Source organism: Acomys minous (genome assembly GCF_964271855.1).
Source record: "Acomys minous genome assembly, chromosome: 11".
Classification (NCBI taxonomy): domain Eukaryota; kingdom Metazoa; phylum Chordata; class Mammalia; order Rodentia; family Muridae; genus Acomys; species Acomys minous.
In genome coordinates, this window is record NC_140492.1 from 45,902,972 (window position 1) to 45,912,024 (window position 9,053).

A 9,053-nucleotide genomic window follows, 5' to 3' on the forward strand; every position below is an offset into this window, starting at 1 on the left:
CCTTGTAGTTATGACTTGAAGAAGAATGAATATTTGAATACTTTGCAGGTAATAAATCACCCCTAACTTCTGGCTATCCAATCAAACATGCCTTGGGGTAGTTTAGAATCAACAAGTGAATGCTTGTGAGGGTCCAATGTTTCAAACATTGTGGTAGAGGTTTTAGCATACCAGGAAAATAAAATACCAAGCACTTTCAGAAGCCTATGATCTTGTTAATGTAAACAACTAAAATATACTTATCATTTAGAATGTCATGTAAAGGAGATGACTCAAAGATTAAGACATGTTTATAAATAGTACTTCATAAGAACTCTTCAGTCCTCCTCACCTCCATCCATAGAGAGGGGAATTAGCTTGGGTTTTGCAAATGAGTAGGTAGTAAAGCTGAGGATTTGTATCTTCTCTTGACAGCCCTGATGTTACCTCAGGTTGTGGGAGGATAACACTCCCAGTGTTAATTCTGAAAACAGTTTTTTATTTTGCTGCTTCTTTTGGAAGCCCAGTGTTTTCTCAAATCAACTTCTGTATTGAAATATACTGTGCAAAACTAGTGCTTCTAAGTTACTTAGAGGTAGAGTCTGTACAGATGCAGTGAGGATAGAATTAGGGCATATTCAATTATTTAGCATGGGGCTTACTCCAGTGATGGATGTCTTCAGTAGGAGAATCTCCAAAAGTAGATAATAGGAAGACATCGAAGGAGATGTGGGAGAAGAGGATGGGGTGATATGTCCACAAACTAAGGAATGCCAAAGGATGCTAACAGAGAAGGACAGGATAAACTGTTCTATAGAGCCTTCAGAAGCAATATGACCTGGATACCTGATTACATGCATCTTGCCTCCAGAGATACAAGGAAATAAATTTCTCTAGTTTGATACAGTTGGCTTGTGGTGTGTGTGTGTGTGTGTGTGTGTGTGTGTGTGTGTGTGTGTGTGTGTGTGTGTGTATGTGTGTGTGTGTATGTATGTGTGTCTTGTATACAAGTGTTAAAGAAGTATATACTTACATGGGAGGTAGCACCATGAACATCTGACAGCTCAGTAGTTAGATCACACCTATTTGTGGATCTCACCATTTTCTTAAATCTCAACTCCAGCATCGTGATCCAAGCCCCTGTGGTCTGTTACCACAATATTGCTCAAAGTAATTGACTTCCTTTATTTTATGTGCCCCCGTCCCCTGCAAAGGTATTGACAACTTCCAGAGTAATTCTACTTCCAAGGTAATCGATATTATGTCTCAGGTTGCTTAAAACTAGTACCTTCCTATCTCAAAAGACATTGCTTTCAGGTTACAGAAGATGTGGCTTCATCCCCCTTTCTGATCGACTGTTGTACACTTACAGACATCATACTCTTTTAGATATATGTTCTTATTACACACTAAACACCTCACAACTTATCCTGCATCTCTTAAGGCCTGTGCTCAGATATTATCTTCTCACCAAAGTCTCCAAGGCCATACACCCAAAATAACAGTCTGCATTCCCCAGCCTTTCCTTGTTTATTTTTCTCCAATGTGCTTATCTCCTTCAAGTATATAACATTCCATTTGCAGGCTTAATTTGTTTATTGCCTGATTCTTTCCCAGTGGATATAAAGTTCATTAGGGCAGGATTTTCCATCTGTTCTATTGACTCCGACAGTTTATTGCCTAGAATACTGTCTGTCATGATAGCTACTCAATACATATTTGCTCAATGACAGGGGAAGGGTATGTATTTGCTCTAACATTATATGAAGCAGCAAAATATTGGAAGTAGTTGCATGTTCAGAAATTAAATGGCCAATTTTAAAAGCTACTTTTCAATAGATAACTGTGTACCTATAAGTGATTAATTATATTAACTATATCATCTATATCAATGCTTACAATGAAATAGCCTATGAAGTTAAAAAATGAGCTTTTTTCCTTTACGACAATTACTTCAAAATGACCTATATGTCTGAATTAGGAAAAGGTAAAAAATGAAACAATAGGTAGGTTTTAGGTTTTTAAGTAATTACAATGAAGGCTTTTGAAAATAGTCAAGTTTAGCTTTATTGCAATACTAAAATGCAAACACATGCATGTTCATGTGTGTCCATGAGCGCGCACACACACACACACACACACACACACACACACACACACACACACACACACTTAAATGTAGATTAAGTTGTAAATAGTAAGAAAATAACCTCCAAGAAAGGGAGGAGGTCCAAAGAAAGAACATTTTACATTTATATTTTTAATATGAAGAGCAGAGAAAAAAGAAAATTACGTAAATAGACTCTTGAAAATAAGTATATGAAAAGAATTAAGAAAAGTAACTCTCTCTCTCTTCCCCTTGTCATAGTTAAATTGTAGGGGCTTTCCAGAGGCCACATGCTGAAGGCTTCATTCCCAAAGAAATGACATAACTGGGATGTGGTAGAATATTTCATGTGAGGCCTGCTGGGAGGCCATTGTGTCCTTGAAATCAAACCCTTGGTGGAGACTGAGACTCAGCCTCTCTTTTTACTCTCATTTCTTTCTGGCTCACAGGGAGGTGAGTGTTCTGTCTTACCACATAATCCTGGTGCCACAGGTCCAACTTCAATGATGTCAATCAATGGTGGAAGACAACTTCCAAAATCATAAGCCAAAATAAGCCCTTATCTGTATAAGCTATTATGCTAAAGTAATAGAAAGGTTACTATCATGTGCTTAGCAGACTTTTAAAATCCAAGTTTTTTCTGATGATTAAAAATAATGACATTAACCTTTCAAGGCAGGAAATGGCATTGATTTACTCAAGACACATCAATGGCAGATCCTCCTTTTTCATGGGGTGATTATTTAAACTATAACAAAGTTTAAGTTTACTCTGAAAATTATGAATATAAGAGTTTCTCTATTGGCTCAAAAGTAAGAAAATATCATTATGCTTATTAGGACATGCCCTGAATTTTAATGGGCTTTGAGAAATTTAAAATTTTGAAACATTATCTAGTTTAATGAAGCATAAATATCAACAATGAAGCTCATGGCTCTATTTTATTTTTAAAAACCTCTTCTTATGAAGAAAAATAATGCTATTATATGAAAAAAAAGTGTTGATACGTTATTAAGTCAGCAAAAGATGAATGTCTAAAATTTAGATCTTTCATAGGCCCAACTTCTTTTGGACCATCAGAATAGGGACATAGATAGATAGACAGACAGACAGACAGACAGATATATGATTGATTCATAGATAGGTAGAAAATAAATAAATAAATATATACATACATACATACTTACATACAGATGATAGATAGATAGATAGATAGATAGATAGATAGATAGATAGGTAGGTAGATAGATAGATAGATAGACAGATAATAGAGCAAACTATGTGAGCCTTGAGGGTCAGAGGATCTGTGTGCTGTGCAGGAACAGAACATTGTATAACTATGGAATGGTGCCCTGGAAAGCACAAAAATTGGAGAGACAAAAATGTGGCCTTGAAAGAATGAAGGACAGATGGAGACTGTGCATATGAGGATTCTTCAGTTATGCCTGGTTTATTTTACCAACAAATTAGTATTGGGTCTTGATATATTTTGTGGAAATTATGGAAATAAAACACATTGGATTAATTTGTCAAATGCAAAGTAAGCAAATATAAAATACAGAAAAATGAAATAATGAGTGGTATAGGAAGAAGTGAGAAGAACAATGAAGTTAGTGTAAAGAAAGGATATCAATAAATATTATACTAGAACTTAAAAATTAAGAAGAAAATAAGTGAACTATTCACAGTCAAATAACAGAAAAGAATCAATAAGAGAGAATACATTGAACTAAGATAGGAATCTGAAAGGGAACTCATGAGAGCAAAATCACTCAATTGATAGAAAATGCCTCATTCACCAAACAGCACATCTAGGTGTCCTAGGAACCCTCAAGTCAAATATGCAAAAGGAAGCATGTATTCAACCTGAAGAGTCAAGAGACAATGATATGTTAAATATGTAATATGAGTCAGTTGTCTTTGGTCCCATCTGACTTTGTTGGGGTAAGTAATGCTAAAGGGATATAGCTCACTACTGTCACATGTAAATCCCTATCTCATTGTTAACACAGTACAACATTGTATCAGAATTTAAGGGGTATGTGTTGTTTAACCACTAGGATGAGGTAGCTCCAGCACTTGGGGTCTCTACATAAACAATAGGAAACTTAACACAAGAACAAAAGGGACCGTATGCTAATACTACGATCTTAACCACTCAACCTCCAACTCACTTTTATGCAGATACTTTCTACAAAATCCTACAAGAATAAGGCAAGTGCCCAGCTGAGGCTAGTTGCGTTATTTTCCATATTTGCTCTATCAAATATCATTGTCACATTAAGGCAGCAGAGGTTCCAGAGCCTCTTCTGATCTACTCATCAATCTACTTATATTGTCTCCAATACTTTAAATTTGTTTGGGCATTTAAAAGTGACCATGATGATCTTATTGACTTGACTACATTCAGAAGTGCCCAATAGATCAGTAAAATCCATCTCTAGGTGAGTCAGAGAAGTTTTTCCAGAAGTGATTAACTAAGTAAAGAAAGTCCACCCTGAATATAAGTGGCAATGTTTCTAGGCCTAGATGAAGTAGGGAAAAAGCCCTCTCCCTAACTCTTCTTTTCCTCTTTTTTCTCTGCCCTGCCTTTCCTCTCTTCCTCCCTCTCTTCTATGTTTTCTGGTTGCTTTTAGATTGGTTACTGATTCTCAATACCCTTTTTACCAGGACAAGCTGAAACAATTAAAACTGTGAGACAAAATAAATCCTTCTTCAATTGGATTGATCCTCTCATGCATTTGTTATAGAAATGAAAACTTTAACAACTCCTTAAACAGCCCCGTCTAGCACCATCATCCCTGCAGATCCTCCACAGCTACTAGTAAAGACAGAGGCTTACAGCCCCTGGGACCACGAGGCTGCAGGTCATACACAGCAGAAGTGAGCTACGTCTTGCCCCCTGCATCTTACATCTACTGGGCATCACACCTACATGAATCCCCCAGACGAACCTCTTGACATTATAACTAAAAGTCAGCTGTGGTCTCTTAGGGTTTTCAGAACCTCTGTCCAGGCCCTTCTGGCTTTTATGGTCTCTGCTGAAGAATGGATAGTGAAACTGGTACATACTCACATGGTATATACTCATTTATAATTGGGCACTAGCCCAAAAGGCAGGTCCCCCAAAAGTCTTCACTTACAAGGAGATTGGGATAGATGTGAGGACATCCTACTGAGACTCTAGGTAAGAGATGGGGGATAGAAGGATGCAGAGGGTCCTAAAAACCTACAAGAAGACCATCGTGATGGGTGGATCAGGGCCCAAGGAAGTTTTAAACATCGAACCCCTACTCTGATCTAGCCAATGGACAGGACATTCTCCACAGTTATGTGGAGAGCAGGGACTGACTCTGACATGAACTCTGGTGCCCCATATTTGACCACCTCCCCTTGGGGAGGCCTGATTGCACACAAAGAAAGAATAAGCAGGCTACCAAGATGAGACCTGATAGCCTATGACCATATAGTGGGGGAGGAGGTCCCCCTCAGTGTTAGGCCTAGGGGAGGGGAAAAGGGTAAAAGCAGGAAGGAGCGAGGAACGGAAGGATATGGGGGCCTATAGTAGGAGTGTAAATTTGTACAATCACTTTGGAAATCAATCTGGTGCTAGCTCAGAAATTTGGGAATTGTTCTACCTCAAGACCCAGCTGTAGTTCTCCTGGGATATACCCAAAAGATGCTCCATCATAAAAGGACATTTGATCAACTACGTTCATTGCAGCTTTATTTGTAATAACAAGAAACTGGAAACAACCCAAAAGTCCCTTAACCAAAGAATGGATAAAGAAATTGTGGTATATTTATACAATGGAATACTACCAAGTTATTAAAAACAAGGAATTTATGAAAATTGCAGGCAAATGGATGGAACTAGAAATGATCATCTTGAGTGAGGTAACCAAGACTCAGAAAGACACATATGATATGTACTCACTTATAAGTGGATTCTAGCCATATACTACAGGTTAACCATACTACAATGCATAGACCCAAAGAAGCTAAGTAACAAGGGGGCCCAAGGGAGAATGCGTGAATCTCACTGAGAAAGGGAAATAGAATAGACATAGGAAATGCCTAAAGAAAAGCAACGGGATAGGAGCGGCGGTGCTGAGGGAAATGAGGGAGGGGATATCATGTGGGGAGTGGGAGTAAAGAAGGACAGAGGGCTTGCAGAGTAGAGAAACCGTGGCCTGGAGCATCTCTGAGTCAGGCTGGAGACCTATGACAGGGTAGACTTCTGGGAGGATGTGGGGGTGACTTTAGCTGAGACCCCTGCTTGCCGTAGACATGGAGACTAAAGAGTCCACTGCTATTGATGCATAACTCCTAGTAGAGGGAGGAGAACACCCACCCATCCACACAACCTTCAACCCTAAATCTGCCCTGCCTACAAGAGATGCAAGGATGAAGAAAGAGCAGAGATTAGATTGAGGCAATGTCCAGCTAAGGCCTCACTACACCATACAAGAGAGCCAATACCTGACACTATTAATGACAATCTGATATGCTTGCAGGCAGGAGCGTAGCACAGCTGTCCTGTGAGAGACCCTACCCAGCAAGGGAACAAAACTGATGCTGAGACTCATAGCCAAACATTGGGTGGAGCATAAAAAGCTTTGAGAAAGAGTGGGAAGGAGAATAGCAGGACCTGGAGGGAACAGAAACTCCACTAGAAAACCAACAGAGCCATCTAACCTGGGCCCAGGGGGACTTTCGAAGACTGAAACATCAACCAAGGACCATGTATTGACTGGGCCTAGGATCCCTATACATATGTACCTGATTGGCAGTTTGTTCTTCATGTGAGTCCTCTGGCAAAGGGAGTTGGGATTGTCTGTGGCAAGGAATTTCTTACATGCTTTTTGGTCACTTCCCCCTGGGAGGACTCTCTTGCCAGGCCATTGTGCGAGAGGATGCACTCGGTACTAATGGGACTTGACCTGCTGGAGTGGGTAGGTGAGGTGAGACTTTCCTTTTCTGAGAAGTAGGGCAGTGGAAACATGCAGATGAAGAAGGAAGATGGGCCCAGGTGGGGGGGGGGGCTACAATTGGGATGTAAAGTGAATAAACAAAAATAAATAAATAATAAAAACAATGCCTTAAACAGAACACTACTTTACATTTTTAAATATTATTAAATCCTGAGGCAGATATGAAGGAATTCATAAGTTCTTAAGAAAAATATTACCATTATTATATTGAAAAGTTAATTAACTTTTAAAAAATATAACCTAAATATGTTGTTACATCTCCAAAGGAGTTTACAAAACTTGTCTTAGGACTGTGGAGAGCATCATTAATATATTTAATAGTATTGAATTGTTTTGTAAAATATCTAAGTTAGGAAATTTTACATAGTAAAATAAATATATATTTTACTAAGATTTAAAGGATAAAAACAAATAGAAGATATTTTAGAGAGTACAACAATTTCTTAGTAATCAAGAGCAAATGGCATCATGGGATATTGGGGTTGGTCTGGTCTTGCTGTGTATTCAAATAGTAAATACTGGCCACAAGATCTGGTTGCAGTCTAAATGAGTACATTCTCATATACCCCAAATGATATTGTGTAAACTTTGCTTCCCAATATTCTCTGATTGGTTAAATAAAGTTGCTGACTGCCAATTACTGTCAAAATAGAGGTAGGAAGATCTTCTATTCTTTGGCTTGAAATCTCAGGACAGAAGACTGAGAGAAGCTGGAGAAAGGGAGAGAAGGGGAGAGAGAGAGAGAGAGAGAGAGAGAGAGAGAGAGAGAGAGAGAGAGAGAGAGAGAGGATGGAGAAAGATGACATAGCCTGATGGAGCAGATCCACCTCAGACAGAATGACTTATTGACAAGTAACTTGGGGAGCACAGCTGAGAAGTAGTCAGACTAGCTTAGAAAATTAGGTTACTTGCCCAGTTATTATGAATAAGGCTTGCTTAAATAAACCAATGGGTCTCTGTCTTGATTACTTGGGGGCTAGCTGGGTCATAGAATAGTGCTCTAGAGCTTAATAAATATCCAACAACAATGAGATCATTGTAATTTTGATGTAAATCCAAATTGCAAACACTAAGCTCTTAAAGCTATATTTTTAAAACTTTTTATTGATTCCTCATGAGTTTCATATCATGTACCCCAGTCCCATTCATCTCCCAATTCCCTCATATCTGTCCTTTGCTGTAGCATGTCACCGTGTGTCCACAATATTTCCCCCTCTTCACACATCTTCACTTGTAAATGTTCATTGCAATGAGACATCAGTCTGGCTCAAGATCTCTGGCTTCTGTGACATCATCAATATTGGATCCTCACCAAGACTCCTCTGGGTCCTCCTGTTGCTCCCCTGTGTCATGGAGATCCTGCAGCCCCTTCATGAATGCCAGCCATTCACAGATGATATAGATGTGAGGGTGAGCTATCTCAGAGCACTGGATCTGGGCCTAGGTGGCAGAAAAACTGGTCAGCATGCCTGTTCTATTGCATCTGCCCCACCAGGGTGAGCTCTCCAGCACTGCTCTGGCTAGGCCACCCAATGCCACTTTCTGAAGAATGTAGTATCAGTCCCCCTACTTGCTCTCTTTGGAGCTAGCTCACCTGAGCCCACACACCTTGAGCCAGCCCTGCTATGCTGCCCAATCAAGAGGGGAGGGTTGAGTCTCACAAGTGCTGCAGCCAGTGAGGGGCTGGGCCAGCTCTCCCACTCTCACACTCTAGGGGTTATGTCACTTTCACTGCCTCCACCATGACTGATTCTACTGTGTTACCCAGGAGAAGTGCAGGGCCTACACTCCTGAGTGCTACAGCCAGTGATGGAGAAGGGCTATTTCTTCTACTCTCATGTTCCCAAGGTAAGCTCTCCAAGACACTGGGGGAATGAGGGGAGTGGCATCATACCCTCAAACATAGGGCTGGCTCATTTGCATCCCCTCCACCTGGGCCAGTCTCACCTAGTGCTGCTTAGGCAAAGTGCAAG